Below are 20336 nucleotides of genomic sequence, written 5' to 3' on the forward strand. Positions count from 1 at the left end.
TGTCCACTGGCTACATCTTTTATATTTTTCTGATTCGAAATAAATGATTAATTCCAAAAATTAAGATGAAATCCTAAACAAAAGTTACGTAAGGCAAAATAATTAATATATATATATATATATATATATATATATATATATTGTTCTATATTATAAAACAAAGCAATTTTTGTCTATTCGTACAAACCCAACACCCTCTACAACCATCAAATCGAATTTTCAATAGATCTTATCCGTCCAATTGAGAGCATACTTCCCAATATAAACCTCCTAACATTATGACTGGTAAATTCTTACAATTGATTGCTTTTAGGTTGTTCCCTTAAAAAAACTTGATTATCTTTTTGAATTTAAATCAACTAAATAATTGATTTCTGTCTAAAGTTGATTCCATTACATTCAATTCAATATTTTCTTTTAATTTGTTTCCTTTTAGAGTTGATTTCCCTACGGTCATAAACAAAAACAAAAAAAAACATAGAATCATATGAATGCAACATGGTATTGGGTTTGAATTTGTTAGCTCAAATTTATGTGATTTGGATGATCATTAGTAGTGTCGTACACACGGATTATATATTATTCTTCATATTATAAAATTGAAAATAGCGATAAGGGATCAAAAACTAAAACACTTTTTATGATAAAAAAAAAAAAAACTTTTTGTGCTCAAAACGCATTGCTTTGTACCTTAGGCACGGGCAATTCCTAGTACCTAAAATTACCAGACAGAAAAGTTAATGAAGAATGAAGACAAATAGCGGACAGGGCTCGTGGGATTTGAACCCTCTCTAAGAAAACTTTTACTTATTTCTCTCTTTTTTTTTCTTTTTTGGGTGGGATAAAAGCTGAACGTTTATTTAAAATCTTCTGAATCTTTTCTTTGTTAAAGGAGAAGGTGACCTTTTGTTCCAACCTGAGTGTCTTAGCTTAATGATTTTTCTGTATTATTTTTTTATTTAAAATAAATTTATCTTTTCTTAATTTTACATCAAATTTTTTTTGAAATATTAGTTTGCCTTGAAGAGAAGAATCTAAAAGGTAACAAATTATATGATCAAGCCCTTAAAAATGTTCACTAAAACTTAAAAAACAATTCAAAACAGACAGGCTTTTTCAATGATTTTTTTTTATTTAAATTCTTTTTAAGTTTGTTTTATGTTTTATTTTTGTTATTACTCTTATCCAGAAGAATTAATAATTCACAAAAATGTCACAAAATTAGCAAGAAAAAAGGGAAAAAAAGATGACTACAGATAAAAATAATCTAACAAAATTATTAAGCCAAAACTCTTAATCCTCTCCAAGTAAATGGAGTATATTTGAAATACCTATTGAAACTCTCTGAACAAGTACTTGAGAAGAGTGTTACAAAAGAGAAATTCAAAATTTGAGTTCTCCTGCTGGAAATAAAGGAATTTTGTGGTCACAATTTCAATCGACACTAGGGTTGGAGGTAGGGGTAAAATAAAAACTAAAAAAATCGAACCAGGATTTTAACCCCGAGGGGGCCGTGTAACAACCCTGATTTTTTGTAAATAAAAATTTCGTTAAATATTTGAATTTTATTTTAATTACTTGGATTGCTTTTAAAATTCCTTTTTAATTTCTAATAATCCGTCATAATTATATTTGAGACTTAAAAAATTGAATTCCTTTACAACGGACAATCTAGTCATTTTCTAAAGACAAGTATGTTTGTAGAAGTACTTGTATATTTTTCTAGCGAGTAAAATAAAATCTTTAAAATGTATTTCTTGACTAGAAATCCTACTTGGCAAGTAGAATTAGCTTCCAACCAATTAGTTAGAGAAACCTAACTATCACTTCACCTAGTTATATTCTCCTAACTCTAGATGAACCTTTTTGACCCTCTTTGAATCTTATGAACCTTTTGGACCATAGAAAGTAATCATTGCACCTCAACATTACATCTTCCAAGTATATTTTTTCTCTTTACCCATTGAACGATAGTTGTTAGGAAAATTTTTATCCTTTGGGTAATAGGATTTGTTTCCAACCATCTAGTTAGGCAAGCCTAAGTACCAATTGACTTAGTTACCTTTCCCTAGTATTTAAGGATCATTGGACAAAGATAGTAATCATGATACTACCAAAAGTAGCACTCATAGTCTACTTTAATTATGACTACTTGACCATAGACTTAATTTCTAGGAAATGGTTAACCATTGGTCCATAGGATTACCTTTGGAATCCTAACCCTAATCATTACCTTCCTTAAGACCGATTAGGGCTACTTAGACCTAAGTACACCTAGAAATATGTGTGTGTATATATGTGTGTGTGTACACACACACACACTTAGGTTCAGGTAAGGGAGCCCTTAAATTACAAATCGTGCGGGACTCTCATCTCAGCTGTTGGATTAGATCCAACGGCTGGCGTTTTAAAAAGCATTTCGCGGGTAATAGCCGGGCGGGTCACGGGTAAATGGGAACACGCGGGTCATTCCATTACAAATCGGATCCCTTCTTTCCCCTTTTTCATTCGGCCTTTCCAGATACACAAAAGAGAGAGAGAGAGAAGCGAAGGCGATTCACAGAAGAGAGAGAGAGTGTGAAGGCGATTCACACTACTCAGACGATTTCGACGATGAGAACACCACAAGGTCTCTCTCTCCCTCTCTTTCTCTCCCTCTCTCTCTCTCGTTCCGTACAGAAACTGGCTTGGTGTTCCCTAACCCATTGTGTTTGAACACAGGAGAACGGAGAACGAAATCGATCTCCGACGAAGCCAGATGACGAAGAAGAAGAACACCACAAGGTCTCTCTCTCTCTTGTCTCTCTCGATCACACACACACACACACTCTCTCTCTCTCTCTCTCTCTCTCTCTCTCTCTCTCTCTCTCTCTCTCTCGTTCCGTACAGAACCATAAACCCTAACCCGTTGTGTTCGAACACAGGAGAACGGAGAACGATTTCGATCTCCGACGATGAAGAAGAAGAACACCTCAAGGTACCACAAGCTCTCTCTCTCTCTCTCTCTCTCTCTCTCTCTCTCTCTCTCTCTCTCTCTCTCTCTCTCGTACAAAAACTAGGGTTACGGCTGTTGCTCTAGATTTAGGGCTTTGCTTGATTTGAAGGGTTAGGGCAATTGCTCCAGATTTAGGGCTTAACTTGACTCGAACCAGAAGCCGTTTGTATGTTTGATTCGAATATGCTGAAATATCATTTGAACTATCTTAACGTTAGTGATTAGCATAGATGGTTGAGCATGCAAATTTTGTTTGATGTCTTGAGTGTATACTTTTCTTATTGCATATTATAGTTTGGCTAATGGAATTGGTTGTGGATGAGAAGAAGCCACTATCACTTAACTTTCAGTGGCATTATGGATAATACTATCCTGGGAATGATGTCAATTTTTTCTACAATTGTAAACTGGAACATATGGGCAATCACGACCCAGTATTGGATATAATTATGACAGGCCCATAGTATGTCTGGTTTATCCATTTCTTTGTTTCACGGCCATGTTCAATGGTTATCCAACATGGATGAACCAAGGAAGTATTTACCAGATATTTTCACAGCCTTAGAAGTGGGTATTAATGATATTAGTAATTTGAGGTCAAAATTTGACTGTATCCTCAATGGCCCTTCATATGACTATATCCTTAGAAAAGGAAACATGCTGATTAAAAAGGTGGAATTTTTTTTTTTTTGTTGCCAAATGGTACCTAAGAATATCTGCCAAACTTGATGATCCTTTTGTTGGGTGGGAAAATTCCCCATTCAAGGTGCAGGGAAAGCTAGTTTGATGGGAAGATAGAGGTAGGAATCACATTCCTTTGTTGATCAAAGAGGATAAGAATCTAATCGTTTTATTTTTGTGTACCATTTTGGATAATTCATTTTCTTCACTTCACTGCTTTTGGAATGCATGTTTTCTTTCATATTTTTTCCCTTTCTCTAGATAAATCCACCTTCCACTCGGACCACACATAGAAAAAAGTTTTGTTAATTAAGTCCAATACCTGATGTTCTTAAGCATAAAGCCTCTTTGTGAATTAAGCATATTCGAAGAGATGCCATTTTTTGGTCTCACCTTATACTACAATACCCCAAATAAGAAGAATCTAGTTCAAATTCCTATTTGCTTTTGCAGTACAAAGATGTCTACTTCATCTTCTTCTTCCCATTTCAATAGCATAAGTGAAGGCCCTCCTTGCAAATGTGGAATACCATCACCTATAAGAACTGCAAACACAGAGGCTAATCGGGGAAGAAGATTCCTTGGTTGTGCAAACTATAAGGTAATATTTTGTTTTTCTTATTTATTATTTATTCCATCCATTAGAAACTGATGTCCTTTTTTTGAAAATTATCCAGCTACCTAATAATGGATGTGGCTTCTTCTATTGGATTGACCCTGAAAGAGACACGGAAAAACAAATGTTGGAAGCTGACAACAAGAATATGGAGAGGAAAATTTCGGATTTGAGACGAGATAATCAAGTTTTGAGCAAGGAGGTGGAGGAACTTACAAGAGAGAACGAGAAGCTGGGAAAGAAATTACAAGAAGCTGAAGCTAAATTGTTTGACTACAAAACAAAGTGTTTGATTATGTTATTAGTTTTATGCATTGTTGTGTGATTCATGAAGAAAACTGAAACTGTTCCGAACATGAGGAACATGAAATACTTGCCTTAGTTAATATTAATGTAATGAAAATATTAACATTTTGTGTATTCTCGTTCAAATTGGTAGCATGACTTGATGGAGGTTTACATTTGGTTGAGGGCAACTTGTATTATGAAATGGATGGTATGTTGGATTCAAAATGTACTAGTGGTTGTGAATCTGGTTCAAGTCTATGCCTAGAACACTCCTTCCTCTCTCCGTACCCCTTCAAAAAGAAGGAAAACAGAGAAACATAGTGTGTTTCTTCATAGCATCCGCCATTGTACTTGGACTCTGTTTTTAAAGCAAGTAACATCGATCGTAATCTAAAGCACAGCTTAATGGACTTCTAACATTGTCTGCTTAAACAATAATGTACTATTGGTTGCTACTGTTTAAACAAAAAAAACATTATCTTCTTCCATCTCTGTCAAGTAGTGGCTTGTATGTAAAATAGTGGCTTGTGTGCAACTTTTCATAGCATGCTTCCATTGATTTTTCATTACCCTTCAATGCCGCACTGAATGATGTAGTACATGAAAAGAGATTTACTATATTTTAGTTCCTCATCAAGGTTTTTGCTAAATATGACACTACTACTCAACTACCAAGTAACCCAAACTTATTCGCACCAATTTCTAATCAACGGGCATGACATACGTGTTGTGCGCATAGCCTTTTATCTAGTTTTTAAAACAAATAAAAAAAAGAAGTGAAAAACACACATTTTATTTTAAGCTGCCATGAAAAATATTTAGCAATTGGAGAAGAATAATCAAACAAGTTGTTCAAGCACTACGTGGATTTATTCTCCGTACTACAAATGTTGAACACACAAGCTGGCCGCTGGCCGCAGTCAAACTACTACACCATTACATTAACCAAGCCCAATTATAAGACAAAAAAAAGGTCACAGGTCCCATTAACCCAAGATCTTCCAAGTCATCACAACCTTTGTATCTCTCTATTGCCTTGCCATTTCCATCTCCGGAACCACAAACCCACGTAGTTCCTGAAACACAAATAAAATTAGCATTCAAACCATGTATAATCATAGTCGATGTCTATTTCAAGTGCGTATTTCACATTAAAAAAAAACACTTACATTCATCGTCAAAGTCATCGTCGTCGTCGTCGTCGTCCAACCTAACATCTTGCGACTCTGCTAAGGCAAAAAAAAATACAACAATTAAATTAAAAGGCCACTATGAAACGATTAAAATTATAAATGAACATATTTAAATGCATCCACCTACATGTTAAGAAGTTTTAGACAATTTCTTTTGTCATGCGACTGCCTCGTTAACCCACAACCATTACATTTCCTACTTTTCTTCACGATCTTCTCTTTTCCTCCTTTCAATCGCTTACCACAACCCTTTGCCCTAACTTTAAGTGGGTCTTTAAAACTATATTGGCTTCCGATAGAAACAGGCACTTGGGTATGACTCGTTGAACCATCATTGCAAGCACTCCTCATGAAAGCAATTTCCTTCTTCGCAAGTGATAGGTGCTTGGATACCACTTCAGTTCCTTCTTCATCTATTACACCGTTTTCAATCACATCATGAGCTTGTTCGAACAGACCCTTTCGCCTCACTAAAACCGAACGATCACATATTTATTTCACGGCACTGCCTAAGTCATCCATAACTCTGCCCGCTTTTGTTGTTTTAGTCCACCTCTGCAAAATGTAATCCGTAGGGAGTTCCCTAATCTGCATTCTAGACAAGCACGCCAACATGTGTCGACATGGAATTCCGTCAAATTCAAACATCTTACAACTGCAAGTCACATGGTTCGATAACTTGTCTACCGAAACCTTACAACCTCTCGAAGCTTCCATTTCTTCCCTTTGAACTTCCCACACACATCGATGTTCATCCTCATGTGTAAGCGTAAGCACATATGCATCAATTTGAAATATTTCCCCCTGAAAATTCTTAAATATATCTAATGTGTATATTTCACTCATTCTCTTTTCCATCAACCACGAGGTTTTCAAGATTGGCTTCTCATATACATCCTTGCGATCCAAATCCAATTCATTATGTCGTAGACGTGAAAGTGCACTATTGAACCGTGTCACAAAATCCAACATTGAATTATCCAAAGACACATACCTCTTGAAGAATGAATGAAAAATTTCAGCTCTTTGACTACTTGTCATGTGAGCAAAGAAAATGTGTTTCGTAAATGCTGGCACCCATCTCTCACGAATTTTGTACTTGCCCTGCAACCATTCATTGTTGGACAGCATATATTTTCCGACAAGATTTGCCCATATTGCTTCAAACTCTTCGGGGCTCTCGGAATTCCAAATACATTTTTTGAACTCCTCATAATATAGTTTATATGCCAATGCACCTATCTTTTCAGAAAATTTACTAAGAATGTGCCAAATGCAATATCTATGAAACGTAGTTGGAAGAACACAAGCAATTGCTTTGGTCATTGCTGGATCTTGATCAGTAATGATGATTTTGGGCGGGGGTCCAGGCATCGCTTTCAAGAATTCCTTGAAAAGCCACTCAAAGGAATCACTTGATTCGTCGCTTAAGAATGCAAACCCAAAAAGCATTGTTTACCCGTGGTGATTAACCCCAAATAGAGGTGCAAATATCAAACAATATTTGTTTGTGTTGTATGTTGTATCGAACACCACTACGTCCCCAAAATATTGGTATGACTTCCTAGAGGTTGCATCGGCCCAAAAACAATGAGTCATTCTATCTTGATCATCTCTCTCAAATGTAAACATAAAACCGGGATTCTTTTCTTTTTTCCTCTCAAAATGCTCGTACAACATGTTGGCGTCATGTCCACCAACAAATGCCTTCTTATCCCTCTCATAGTTGTAAAGATCTCGTCGTGTAAAGCCAACATTTTCAAGACCCCCAGCTTGCACCTCAAAAAAACTCATTTGTTGACAGGGTGGCACATTTGCAGCTGAAAGTTGTTGTGATAATGATTTTTGTGCATCCGACACTCGACAGTGAGATTTCAACAAATGCACCTTCTTTGGCGTCGTAAGTTCATGGTTATGCACCTCAACAAATTGTTTCACAACAAACCCTTCACCTAACCGGTTTTTCACGACTGACAGTTTTGCACGACAACCCTCTCTAGTTAAACCCCGACACCATTTATTGGCTTTAGAATTTTTCCTCACCCCTTCTTTGAAACAAACATACTCCTTCCTAATGATTTCCTTGTTCTTATTCGTCTTGCTAGAAAAGATTCGCAAACTAAAACCAACTTCCTTAGCGTAATTGTTGTAAAACTTGAAAACCTTGTCTAAGTTATCAAATTGTTGTCCAATTTTTGGTATCAATTCAGCTTTCACTTGAGGAGTTAAAAGTCGTTGGGCAGAATTACCATACTCCACACACGGTTGAGATGGTGACGGTGAGGATGGTGATGGTGAGAAAAGTAGTTGGGCAGAATTACCAGACTCCACACACGGTTGAGATGGTGATGGTGAGACTAGTGGTATATCATCCAAAGACAGCATTCTAAACACCAAAAGACAACAATAGCTATTTAGGTAACTACACTAGAAAAACAACGTTCTACACTATTTGTCTACACCAGAGAGAAAGATATACCTTTGAGGTGGTGGTCGAAACATGGGGGTTTGATTGACGCCAGAAATTTCTTCATGTTCCATTTCTGCTTCAAACATATAAGATCTGTACAAGAGTGCAAGATGCATATTCAGTAAACTACTATGCCTATTCCATAGCTAGTGGGCAGAGTTTACGATCTATAAGCAACAAAAAATAACCTAGTCATACACCAACTAATAATTGATGCATAGAACCATGACCAATTACAATTTCCAATGACTAGCTACATGTACTACCGTGTTGCAATTTTTTATAATACCCATCAAACTATCAAATTTAAGTACTACATCACATGAAGTGTGGGAATATAACGGGTTAGGGTTTATGGTTTAATAGTCAACTGACTTCGTCGAAGATCGAAATCATTCTTCGTTCTCCTATGTTCGAACACAACGGGTTAGGGTTTATGGTTCTGTACGGAACGAGAGAGAGAGAGAGAGAGAGAGAGAGAATGAGCGATCGAGAGAGACAAGAGAGAGAGAGAGAGAGAGACCTTGTGGTGTTCTTCTTCTTCGTCGTCTGGCTTCATCGGAGATCGATTTCGTTCTCCGTTCTCCTGTGTTCAAACACAACGGGTTAGGGAACACCAAGCCAGTTTCTGTACGGAACGAGAGAGAGGGAGAGAGAGACCTTGTGGTGTTCTCGTCGTCGAAATTGTCTGAGTAGTGTGAATCGCCTTCACACTCTCTCTCTCTTCTGTGAATCGCCTTCGCTTCTCTCTCTCTCTTCTGTGTATCTGGAAAGGCCGAATGAAAAAGGGGAAAGAAGGGATCCGATTTCTAATGGAATGACCCGCGTGTTCCCATTTACCCGTGACCCGCCCGGCTATTACCCACGAAATGCTCTTTAAAATGCCAGCCGTTGGATCTAATCCAACGGCTAAGATGAGAGTCCTGCACGATTTGTAATTTAAGGGCTCCCTTACCTGAACCTAAGTGTGTGTGTGTGTGTGTGTATATATATATATATGATTGCTAGGGGTAATGTTACCCATTGGGTATTATCTAGTCATGAAGATTCTCACCTTTAATCATTACCTCTCCCTAGCCTTATAAGCCTACTTGGACCTAATCATGTCTAGTCTTACACTTATATATACATATATTTATATGTCTAGTCACATCAAGACCTTACTTCTCATCATTATTCTTTTACCCATTAGTTAATAAATGCTAGGAAAATTTTTATCTCTTGGACAATAGATATTAGAAATTGCCAATGAATGTATTGACTTGACAAGACAAGTCATACCAAAAGAAGTCATCATTTAGCTTCCAAAAGAAGCAACATTAGTCATGCTATGCATGCAAACCTAGAGTTATAACCTTAAGCCTAATTATTCTAGGGTTACTTTCCTAGATACATGTATATATTTATATATATGTATATATGTACCTCATAAGCTATGTTAAGCATGCCTATATGAGCCTATACATGCATAGATACACTTTCTAGGAAACTATTATCCAATGGACAATGTTCTTGTCATTGGAAGCCTTACCATAATCATTTCTCTTTTCCTAGCCTTAGTAAGTCTATTTGATACCTAAGTGTACTCATATATAACCATATATGTAGATATATATATATATAGTACTAGAGAGAGAGGGAGAGAGAGGGGAGGCCGAGAGAGAGAGGGAGAGAGTGTGGTGTGTGCATGTGACTTTGTTCACTCCCACAAGTCATCCTTTTAGCCTTAAGCCTATTTGACAACCCATTTTAAACTTCTTCATACATAACCTAGCCCATCATTATGTTCATTCTTGCAAGACAAGCCTTCCTAGGACATAACAAGCCAAAAACCCTTCATAATCACCTAGGATATAGCTTAAAAGTTGGATTGACAAGTGATGGAAGGCTAGGATTTTGGTTAATGACTTGATTTGACAAGTCCATGGAGCAAAATCATGAGAGAAAATGGGAGAGAGAGGGCCGGCCAAGGAGCGGAGAGGGAGAGCCAAATTTTGCTATAAATAGCAACCCCCCCCATTCAACTCATACCTTCACCTATCAATTTCTCTCTCTAGAAAATCCTTGAATTGTTACTTTGTTCTTCTTGTTCTTAAGTTCTTCCTAAGTATTCAAGAAACTCATCCTAAACCACCATTTCGATCCATAAAGTTTAGTAGTTTGAGTCACAAACTAGTTTCGAGAGAAACTTTTCTCTTTCAAAGCTACCGGAAGCTTACCGTAGGAAGTTACTCCATTCGACCACGGACTTACTTTTCCGTAGTCGTCACTACCGCCAAGAAGAAAGGTAAAGTCCTTTGTCCACTAACTCAACGTATAACATAGAACCGTATGTTGAAAAGTTTAACGTAGAATCTTCTTATATCCTATCTTTAAGTATATAAGGTTATCTATCACCCATAAGGTTTGAAATGCATGATAATTAACAACTTATGGAAGTATGAGTATGTTGAAATGAACGACTTTTACTCTAATAAACATTTGTTGTTTTGAACTTCCCACAAAGGAGGAAAGAACGATTTTTCGAAAGATAAGACTTATCGTTTGATAGAAGTATTCGTATTTTGATCTTTAAGATGGTTATGAACATGTATACATGAATTGTTTGTATTACTTGTCTTGTTGTAAAGCATAAGTGATTTTCACTCCAAAGGCGTCCGTACATGTGGTGTTATGCTTTAAGTGGTGATTTGAGCATGATTAGTAAAATAAAGTTGGATGATATTGCTAATTTAGTTTCAAGATTACAATGAATTATATCTTTATGATTACGTATGTGAAAGGTCCTACCGCAGAGTCGTTGCATGAGAACGAGACACATAAATCGAGAAAGTAAAAACATGGCACCTAGGGTGTAGTTAATGAAAAGACATGTTTTTGAAATGAGAAATATTTTGGAAACCGCAATGTGACCGGACGTGGTAGCTCATTATGTGGTGTGTGTTTTGTGTGCCAATGGAAACCCGGTGCGGCGGAACCATTGTAAGGATACTCGGGAGACCGGAACGACGGAACTGAGGTTGGGTGTGTAGCTTAGTTATCCGCGGAAATGCGCCAATGTAAAGTGTGTCAATGGGAACCCGGTGCGGCGGAACCATTGTGAGGATACTCGGGAGACCGGAACGGCGGAACTGAATTTGAGTGCGTTAAAAACGATTTTTGGAAATGTTGATGTAGTTTATGAAATGTGAAAAATGGTGACACGGTCTACGAGAAGTCGCGTAGGAGAAACTCAAAAAATCAAGAACACCAACGTTTGTTTGGATAATGAATGAGGATGTGTTATTATTAACTGTTTTGTCGAATATGTATGAACTATGTGAAAATCATTGAATTTGAAATCGATTGTTTGTAAGTTAAGGGTTAAATGGTATAGGTTATTTTATTGAGCTTTTGTAACTCATTGTGTTACCTTTGGTGACCCTAACAAATTATATTGGTGGCGACGCTGGTATAATGTGTCAGATCTTATAGACGAACAGGGTGAACTCTACACCTTGGAAACTTTTAGGGCCGAGGAGCTGGCCAGGAAAGAGGAACAAGCGGAGCAGTAGATAGAAACCCTAGTTCCCACTTGTTTTGTTGAATAAAAGTACTTTGTTAAGATCATGATGTAATATCGAGCCAGACTCTATTTAGTTTTTCAATGAAAATGTCTATTTAACGCTCCAAAAATTAGGGGCGTTACAGGCCAACTCCGTAGACCTATATTTTTTATTGGGACGTATACTTATATAAGGTTTTTGCTTTTCAATTCATTACATTTGTACATTAAAATGATTCTTTAGGCTATATCAACTATCACGTGCTTATTTTTTTTATTTATGAGAGAAATTGAGAAATGATATTATAAAATAATATTTTTTTATCAAATCGAATAAAAATTATTGCGATTATAAGTAGGTATATACGAATAATTATCAATAATATTCAAAATTAGGTATATACAAAATAAAATTTTTAAAACTCGAATGCTCAAAGAACTAGGACCGAGAGGCCGAAGCCCTCCCGGGTCCCAACATTGCTCCGCCCCTGGATCTGAGTTCAAGCTCACTCAATTTCAAATGAGTCGAGCTCGAACTCCCTGAAACTTGGCTTCGGCTAGTCTCGTTTGCACTCTACATGATGGAATTACGGAAGAACACCGTAAATTATCTTTGTAGGTGTAGGACCCTTTTATTTTTATGTCCCACGATTTGAGTTTGCCTCGGCTTCATGAATTAACGATTTGACTATACAGGTTTAGCAAGAAACCAATATCTGACAGTAACCAAAGAATACTACTGCTTCATGAAAGAGATTTATACTCCCTCCATCTGCTTAAGCCATTATCTGTTGAAGTTTTCCTTATTTTGGACTTCAAATATTGGAGTATATTACAATTTGCACCCCTAAAATAAGAGGGGGCAAATTTAACCGACCCTTTAATCAACCCAAACCTATCCATTAGATATTAGTTGGGTTAGAATGGGTCCAACCCATCTAACCCAACAAAAAACTCCTTTCATTAGTGACAAAAAACCTTAATCAGTCGACTCTGGCCTCTCTCTCTCTCCTATGTGGTTTGTTCAATTCAAACAAAGAAAAATTTGGAGGCTCCGGACTGATCTTAGCCATTGATGATGCGTAATGGGCCCGCGGGATAGGCTTGCCTTTTTTTGAAAAAAATACAACCCCAAAAAATCACGAAAATAATACTCCAAGATCAATTAAATTTTTGTTTATCTACAGTTTACAGACACGAAGTGGGTACAGAGATGAAGTGGGTACAGACACGAAGTGGGTACAAACACGAAGTAGGTTAGAATCAAAGAGTGAGAGAATACAAGACACAGGATATATTAGGAAGACACTGGCTTTCATTAACTTGAACTAACTTGCCTTTACAACGGGGAGAGTCCCCCTTTTATAGGCATAAAAGGGTCCTCTGCTTACATCATAGAACAGTATGTAAGTACAACCATTATTACAAGTTACTATTACTAGTCCATCTACGTAGGACTTTTTCTACCTATGACTACTTTTACATTTATTACTTTACAGACCTATGACTACTTTTACATTTATTACTTTACAGACTTTCACCCCTCTCCGGAAAGAGGACAATACTACCACACTTTATATTACAGTACACACCAATAATATGATACAACAACAAACAGTAAACACCAATAATTTTCAACCTTGTCACTCTGGATCATCTGAACTACTTTCTTCATCTCTGTCAGTCAAGTAATACTGTTCCAAAAGATAGCGGATATTTTGGCGCCATTCTTCCGGATAAGTATCATTGAATTTCCAGTTTGCAGATTCATAATGGAGGAGAGATGAGGGAACGTCTGCAGGTGTCAATCCATTGAGTGAACACATTGTTTGAGTCATGACTAGATAATTTCCGCTGTGGATCTCAATGCTCGGGGACTCTTGATATGCTGAAAGGAATATAGTGTGATACTCCTTTCTCCAAGTAATAGACCATCAGGATTAGGAAGACATCTGTTGTTGCGAGTTGTCCAAAAAGCAAATTGGAGGTCTTCGTCTGGACCTGTGGTGACTTGTCTGACCTTTTGTTGCCAGTAGGGTATGTTGCCAAAGAGCAGAAGAAATTTCAAAAAGAAATCTTCTGGAAGTTGAACTTGATTGAACGCCGCATGAGCAAGATAAACCAAGACTGCTGATTTATTAAAACAGACACTTATAGTATAAACATCGACTAAATACCATAAGAGGAGATAGGCTTCTTTTTTGAAATAAAAGACATTATGGTAAGACACTTCAAACTGGGTGAGAAAAGGATAGACATGGTGAAAAGGTAGACCTTTTATGGGACCTTCATCAAGACCATACTTGAAAATACATAGATGTTGAAGGGTGGGACACATTTGGACACATCTAGAAAGAAGGGTTAACTCTAAAAGATGACACTGAAGGTGGACAGGGAGATTGACTGGGTGGAAACAGGAAATCATGGGAAAAGAACCAGGAACAAAGAAATGTGGTTTTGTTTTTGAAAACTGGTTGATTTCTTTTTTGAGCCTTGATAAAAAATCAGGGAGGACATTTGTTTTTCCTTTTATGTGAACAACATCAAAGCTCCAATTGGAAAACCAATTTGCCCATCTGAGTAACTGTGCCTTTGGAAGGTGCTTCTGTTTGAACTTGAGCATACTGGGGAAAAAGTCTGTAAAGTAATAAATGTAAAAGTAGTCATAGGTCTGTAAAGTAATAAATGTAAAAGTAGTCATAGGTAGAAAAAGTCCTACGTAGATGGACTAGTAATAGTAACTTGTAATATCGGTTGTACTTACATACTGTTCTATGATGTAAGCAAAGGATCCTTTTATGCCTATAAAAGGGAGACTATCCCTGTTGTAAAGGCAAGTTAGTTCAAGTTAATGAAAGCCAGTGTCTTCCTAATATATCCTGTGTCTTGTATTCTCTCACTCTTTGATCCTAACCTACTTCGTGTTTGTACCCACTTCGTGTCTGTAAACTTGGTATCAGAGCCATGTCTTCCATTCTAGCTTAAACCCTCTTCTGGGAACTTCTTTTCCAAAACTACTTCAAATCTTTTCTAAAAGAAAAACTTGAAGTGTATGCTCTGTGGTTGCCTTTTAAGGATCCTCCACATCAGAAACTTCATCAACTATTTTGGTTAAAAGAATTTTGTATCAGTGGGTTAAAGTACCTTGAGACTTTTGGCTATTGAGCAGTGTGTCTCGGTTTATCTACCCTGGTATACAAAATTTTATTGATCAAAAATTGGTTGAAGTCTTTTACGTTGAAAAAGAAAAGGTTTGATGTACTAAAGAAAAGGAGAACCCAGATTTCTACTTAAAATGAATCATCTGTTTACCACCCACTCCTCTGCTACGTCATTCCTTAGTCCCTTCATGTTCCTCCACCAGTAGAAATTCCTCATCTTCTTCTTCTAATCTTGAATATTTGTATGAGTTTGAATACCTTCCTGATGATAGTAAGGTTCCTCTTACTGATCTCCCGTTCCTAAACCCCTATAATGCTTTTGTCAGACCACAAACTTCTGTAAAAAAGACCGTCACCCAACTTTTCTCCACAAAACGCCCAACCTCCGTAAAAGAATATGTTCAAGCTTCTAAATTTGACCAATGCTTCATAGCAGCTACAGAAGCTGAACAACTTTTACCTTTGGAAATCCCGGTTGATTTGCCTCGCCTTTGGCAACAACAAGGATTTACCCATCTTCACTTTTGGTGCAATCCGCTTGGCTATTACTTTCCATGGTAGAAAATGTTTGCCTGTTACTTCCAGACTTGCTCTGGTCGATACCAGGTTTCTATAGTATCAGCACGCATGTATCGCTACAGTCCAAACCACTCTAAATGTTGCAACTGTGATTTTTACCTTCTACCTCAATTTCAACATGCCATTAGCAGATCCTCATCTGCTATCCGCCTTGAAGGTCCAGGTTCAAATTGGTGGTGCCTCCCAAATATCCACCACATATGCAGCAACCATTCACTACCAAATGGCCTACCGTCTCCAAAACCATGCCTTTGACATGTCCTTACCTTCCTCCACAGATGAAGCCCTTTTCCTCACTATAAACGCACCTCCAAGCTTCTTGTGTCCATGTACCACGACAAATTTTCTGTCCTGAGCTTCTCAAGCTTCTCCCAGAATCTTGGGTTACAGCTTATGAAAAAAATCAAAACAAGCCCATACCTGTCCAAATATCCAACCCAACTTTCATCACCAAACTTGATGGTACTGTGGAAATCACTTTTCCAAAAGAAACCTCTGCCTCATCTTCAATCCATCCTGTTATTTTTTCTTCAAGAATTAACATGTTTGTGGATGGTTCTAGGCCTGGTCCTCCAATTAAATATTTTGATCCCAGTGGCCTTCCAGTCTTCTATTTCAAAAATCCAGAAACAAGTCATTGTTATTTTGATGCCTGTAATTGTGATGAGTGTCTAGAAGATAGTCTCCTAGAAGATGATGAGGACTTTGAAGAACCATGTCCCATATGTCCTTCGTCACCTCCCACTTCTTGTAAATCTCCACCTCCTCCTCAACCTCCATCTGATGATGGTTCATCGAATAACCGAGTGGATGTTTCATGTTCACCTCATCCCCCTCCTGGACAGAAGCAGATTTTCCTCCTTTGGAATTTCATAATTCCCAAGAAAGGACGACCCATCGGCATAAAATTCCAGACTCTACTATCATTCTCCCTGATGGTAGTACCAAAGCCGTTTCAGCAGCAGAAGCAGCAATAAATTGGCAGTCAGCAAATTCTCTGGCTCAGAACAAAATTCTTCAGAGAATTGCTAACTCCCAGCAAAATTTGGAGAATGTTGTTCATAAGAAATTATCCACCTTGGAACTTCTTATCAGAGATCTGCAGCAGAAAATTCAAAATGTTCACCAGGAGCTTTTCCAGATGGCCTATACCAACCAAGCATTTTCAGCAGCTTTTTCTCAAAAGGATGCTGAAATGAAACACTTCAAAAACCAGCTTCACTCACTTCAAGCTCAGCAGTATTCTCAGCAAAAAAGCCCATTTGACATGTTCCCTTCTTACTCTCAAGAATGTTTGTTTGGGTATCCTCAAATGTCTCAACCCTTACCTATAAATCCTACTTCAAGATTTGGTGAGTCCAATATCTTTGGGAGCTCATCAGCTTTTCTTCCTCCACCAAAAAGACCATCTCCACCAAAACTTCCTTTCCCAAAGCCCCAGATAAAACCTATCCAGCCTCCAACAATTCCGTCTCCACCATCTACATCGACCTCTACTCCCTCCAAACCATCTGACCCAAACTCCAAGTCACCCCAGTTAATGGTCCAACCAACATCTAGCCCTGCTAAAAATCCGATCTCCACCTTCCTACATACCTTAGCCAGTATGCCTGAAGCTCCATCTCCTGAACCAACTATTGAGTTTGATTCAGATACTGAATCCGCAAACTCTATGCCAATTCCTCATGTTTTCATGATGAACCCTGAAAACCCAGAGGAAAATGTTGAAGATCCCATCATTGAAGAGGTCCTGAGTTTAATACACCTCCACCTCCAGAAATCCCAACCTTTGATTCCTTCTCACATTCCAATATCCATGCCCAAGGTTTCTCCTTTGATAACATTTCCCCATCAAAATGGTTGGATAAACTTTATGAAATTCATGCTTGGTGCACTGCTGCTATGCTCTCTCCTAATGCTACACTCAATGATGTTATTACTAAGTGTACAGCAAAATTTCTTGGCCGTCTACGTCAATGGTACTTAGCTCTGGGTGAGTACCGACAGCTACAACTTAAACAATTGCCAACCCTTGATCAATTCATCTCAGTCTTGCATATTGAGTTTCTTGGTGACCACAACAACACAAAAGAGTTTGTTCGAGAGGAATATCTCAGCATGAAGTGTTGTTCATTCAAAAGGAAAGATCTCAAGATTCATTATGACCGCATGTCTCAGAGATTTTATCTTCTCAACGGCATGGATGATGTCAATCTCAAGCAAGCCTTTCTCAATTCCCTTCCTGAACCATTGGGAAATGAGACGACAAGGTTACTTCAGACAAAAGAATTGACATTGAATGCAACATCTCTTGGTGGTATTTACCAGCATTCTTTGATTGCCTTGGAAAAATTGTGCAATCACCAGAAATTCCTCAGAACTCTTGAAGAACAGGAAAAACTTCTTGGCAAAGCATGTGACCGACCAGACTTATCCATAAAGTGCAAAGACAAGAAGTGTACTTGCCGTCCTTCATACCGGAAGTCCAAACACTTTCAGAAATGGAAGTTCCAATCTCCTGGCAAGTTTTCAAAGTTTCCAAAATCTGGCAGGTTCTCACGCCGGAAAAAATGGAAATTTTTCAAGAAGAAAAAATTCAGAGTGCAGCGAAAGTCTGATCACTGTTACATATGCGGAAAGAAATGGCACTATGCAAAACAGTGTCCAAATAAGGCAGCAAGAGACAAAATGGTGAGCTCTTTGTCTCTCATTGATGATGATCTTGACGATGCTGATGTCGAGTCTCTTTTTTCTATCGACAATGAAGCAACAGATGAAGCAGTCCTTGCATTCACTTTTGGTGATTCAGACGATTCCTCAGAATCAGGTGACTCTTCTGATGATCCTGACTCATTCCCCCATGAAGTCCAAACAATTGGGTTTTCCAACATCATGCTGGCTCAGCCTTTAGCCAAGGTCAAAATTTTGCTTGGAAAATATGAGAAACCCATACCAATCATCGCCTTCTTTGATACTGGTGCAGCAGCCTCCATTCTCAACCCAGCAATCCTTCCCAGGTTTTACTGGCAGTCTTGTTTCAGGCCCTTTACAGCAGCTAATGGAGAAACTTTTGTCATCACTTTGATCAGTAAGCCTATTATCATCCAACTTTTCCCAGGATACACCATAAAACACCAAGTCTATGGTTCTGATCTCCCAAGAAAAGATTTATTGTTAGGCTTTGATATTCTCCAAAATCTCAGCAAAGTTTCCTGGCTCAAAAAAGGTTTGAAATACAAAAACTACTTGTTACCCTGGACCACCCAACCAAATCTCTTTTCTCTAGAAAATTTCTCCACCATCAAAGAAGCCATAATCCAAACTTCCTGTGCTGAATCCCATTCCCAGTTCCTCACCAAATGCTCCAATCCACTTTGAAAAAATTCAGATTTCTTCATTTTTCTTCCCTTTAAGAAAAATGAAGACATCAACCCCACCAAAGCTTTCCATCATGGAATGAACCCAAATCATTATCAGCTTGCTCTGCAGGAGCTCCAGCAACTTCAATCAGAAGGTTTGATTGAGACCACAACCTCTCAGTGGGCATGTGAAGCATTTTATGTGAACAAAAGAACAGAGCAGATAAGAGGAAAGCTTCGCCTGGTTATCAACTACCAGCCTCTTAATCATTTTTTGCAGGATAACAAATTCTCTCTTTGTCAAAGAAGTGTTCTTTTTGCAAACTTGCCTAAAGCTCAAATTTTCTCAAAGTTTGACCTAAAAGCAGGTTTTTGGCTGCTGGGCGTCCATCCAGATGATCGCCCTAAAACTGATTTTTGCATTCCAGACCACCACTTTCAGTGGTCAGTCATGCCTTTTGGATTGAAAACAGCTCCATCCTTATTTCAAAAGGCCATGATTCGGGTATTTGCTCCAATTCTATCCTCAGCCCTTGTCTATATAGATGATATCCTACTTTTTTCCCCAGATATTGAGTCTCATGTTGTCTTACTACAAATTTTCCATTCCCTAGTCCAAACCCATGGTATCATGCTTTCAGAGAAAAAAATGCTTCTTGCCCAACCAGAAATTGATTTTTTAGGGATGCATATCTCTAAAGGTCAATATACCCTCCAGCCTCATATAGCCTCCCAACTTGATCATTTTTCAGATGAAAATCTCACAGTCAAACAAGTCCAACAGGTCCTTGGAATTGTTAACTATATGGCTGATTTTATTCCCAACCTGGCCCAATACCGAACTCCTCTCTCAGCTCTACTAAAGAAAACCCCTCCTCCTTGGTCAACCCTTTGTACCAAAACTGTAAAAGACCTCAAAGCCCTAACCAAAACTCTTCCTCCATTAACCATACCTTCAGATGGAAAGAGAGTCCTTCAAACAGATGCCTCTGATCTATATTGGGGAGCAATTCTTTTGGATGAAAATACAGATCAAAAGCGCAGAATTTGTGGATACAAGAGTGGTGCATTCTCTCCAGCAGAACTTCATTACCACTCTACTTACAAAGAAATTCTGGCAATCAAAAGGAGCATTGAGAAGTTTGAATTTCATCTAATCGGTCATCATTTCCTGATTGAGACTGATATGATGAGTTTCCCCAGTATGCTCAAGTTCAAACAGAAGCACCTTCCAAAGGCACAGTTACTCAGATGGGCAAATTGGTTTTCCAATTGGAGCTTTGATGCTGTTCACATAAAAGGAAAAACAAATGTCCTCCCTGATTTTTTATCAAAGCTCAAAAAAGAAATCAACCAGTTTTCAAAAACAAAACCACATTTCTTTGTTCCTGGTTCTTTTCCCATGATTTCCTGTTTCCACCCAGTCAATCTCCCTGTCCACCTTCAGTGT

The sequence above is a fragment of the Rhododendron vialii genome, chromosome 13a, assembly GCF_030253575.1.
Source record: "Rhododendron vialii isolate Sample 1 chromosome 13a, ASM3025357v1".
Classification (NCBI taxonomy): domain Eukaryota; kingdom Viridiplantae; phylum Streptophyta; class Magnoliopsida; order Ericales; family Ericaceae; genus Rhododendron; species Rhododendron vialii.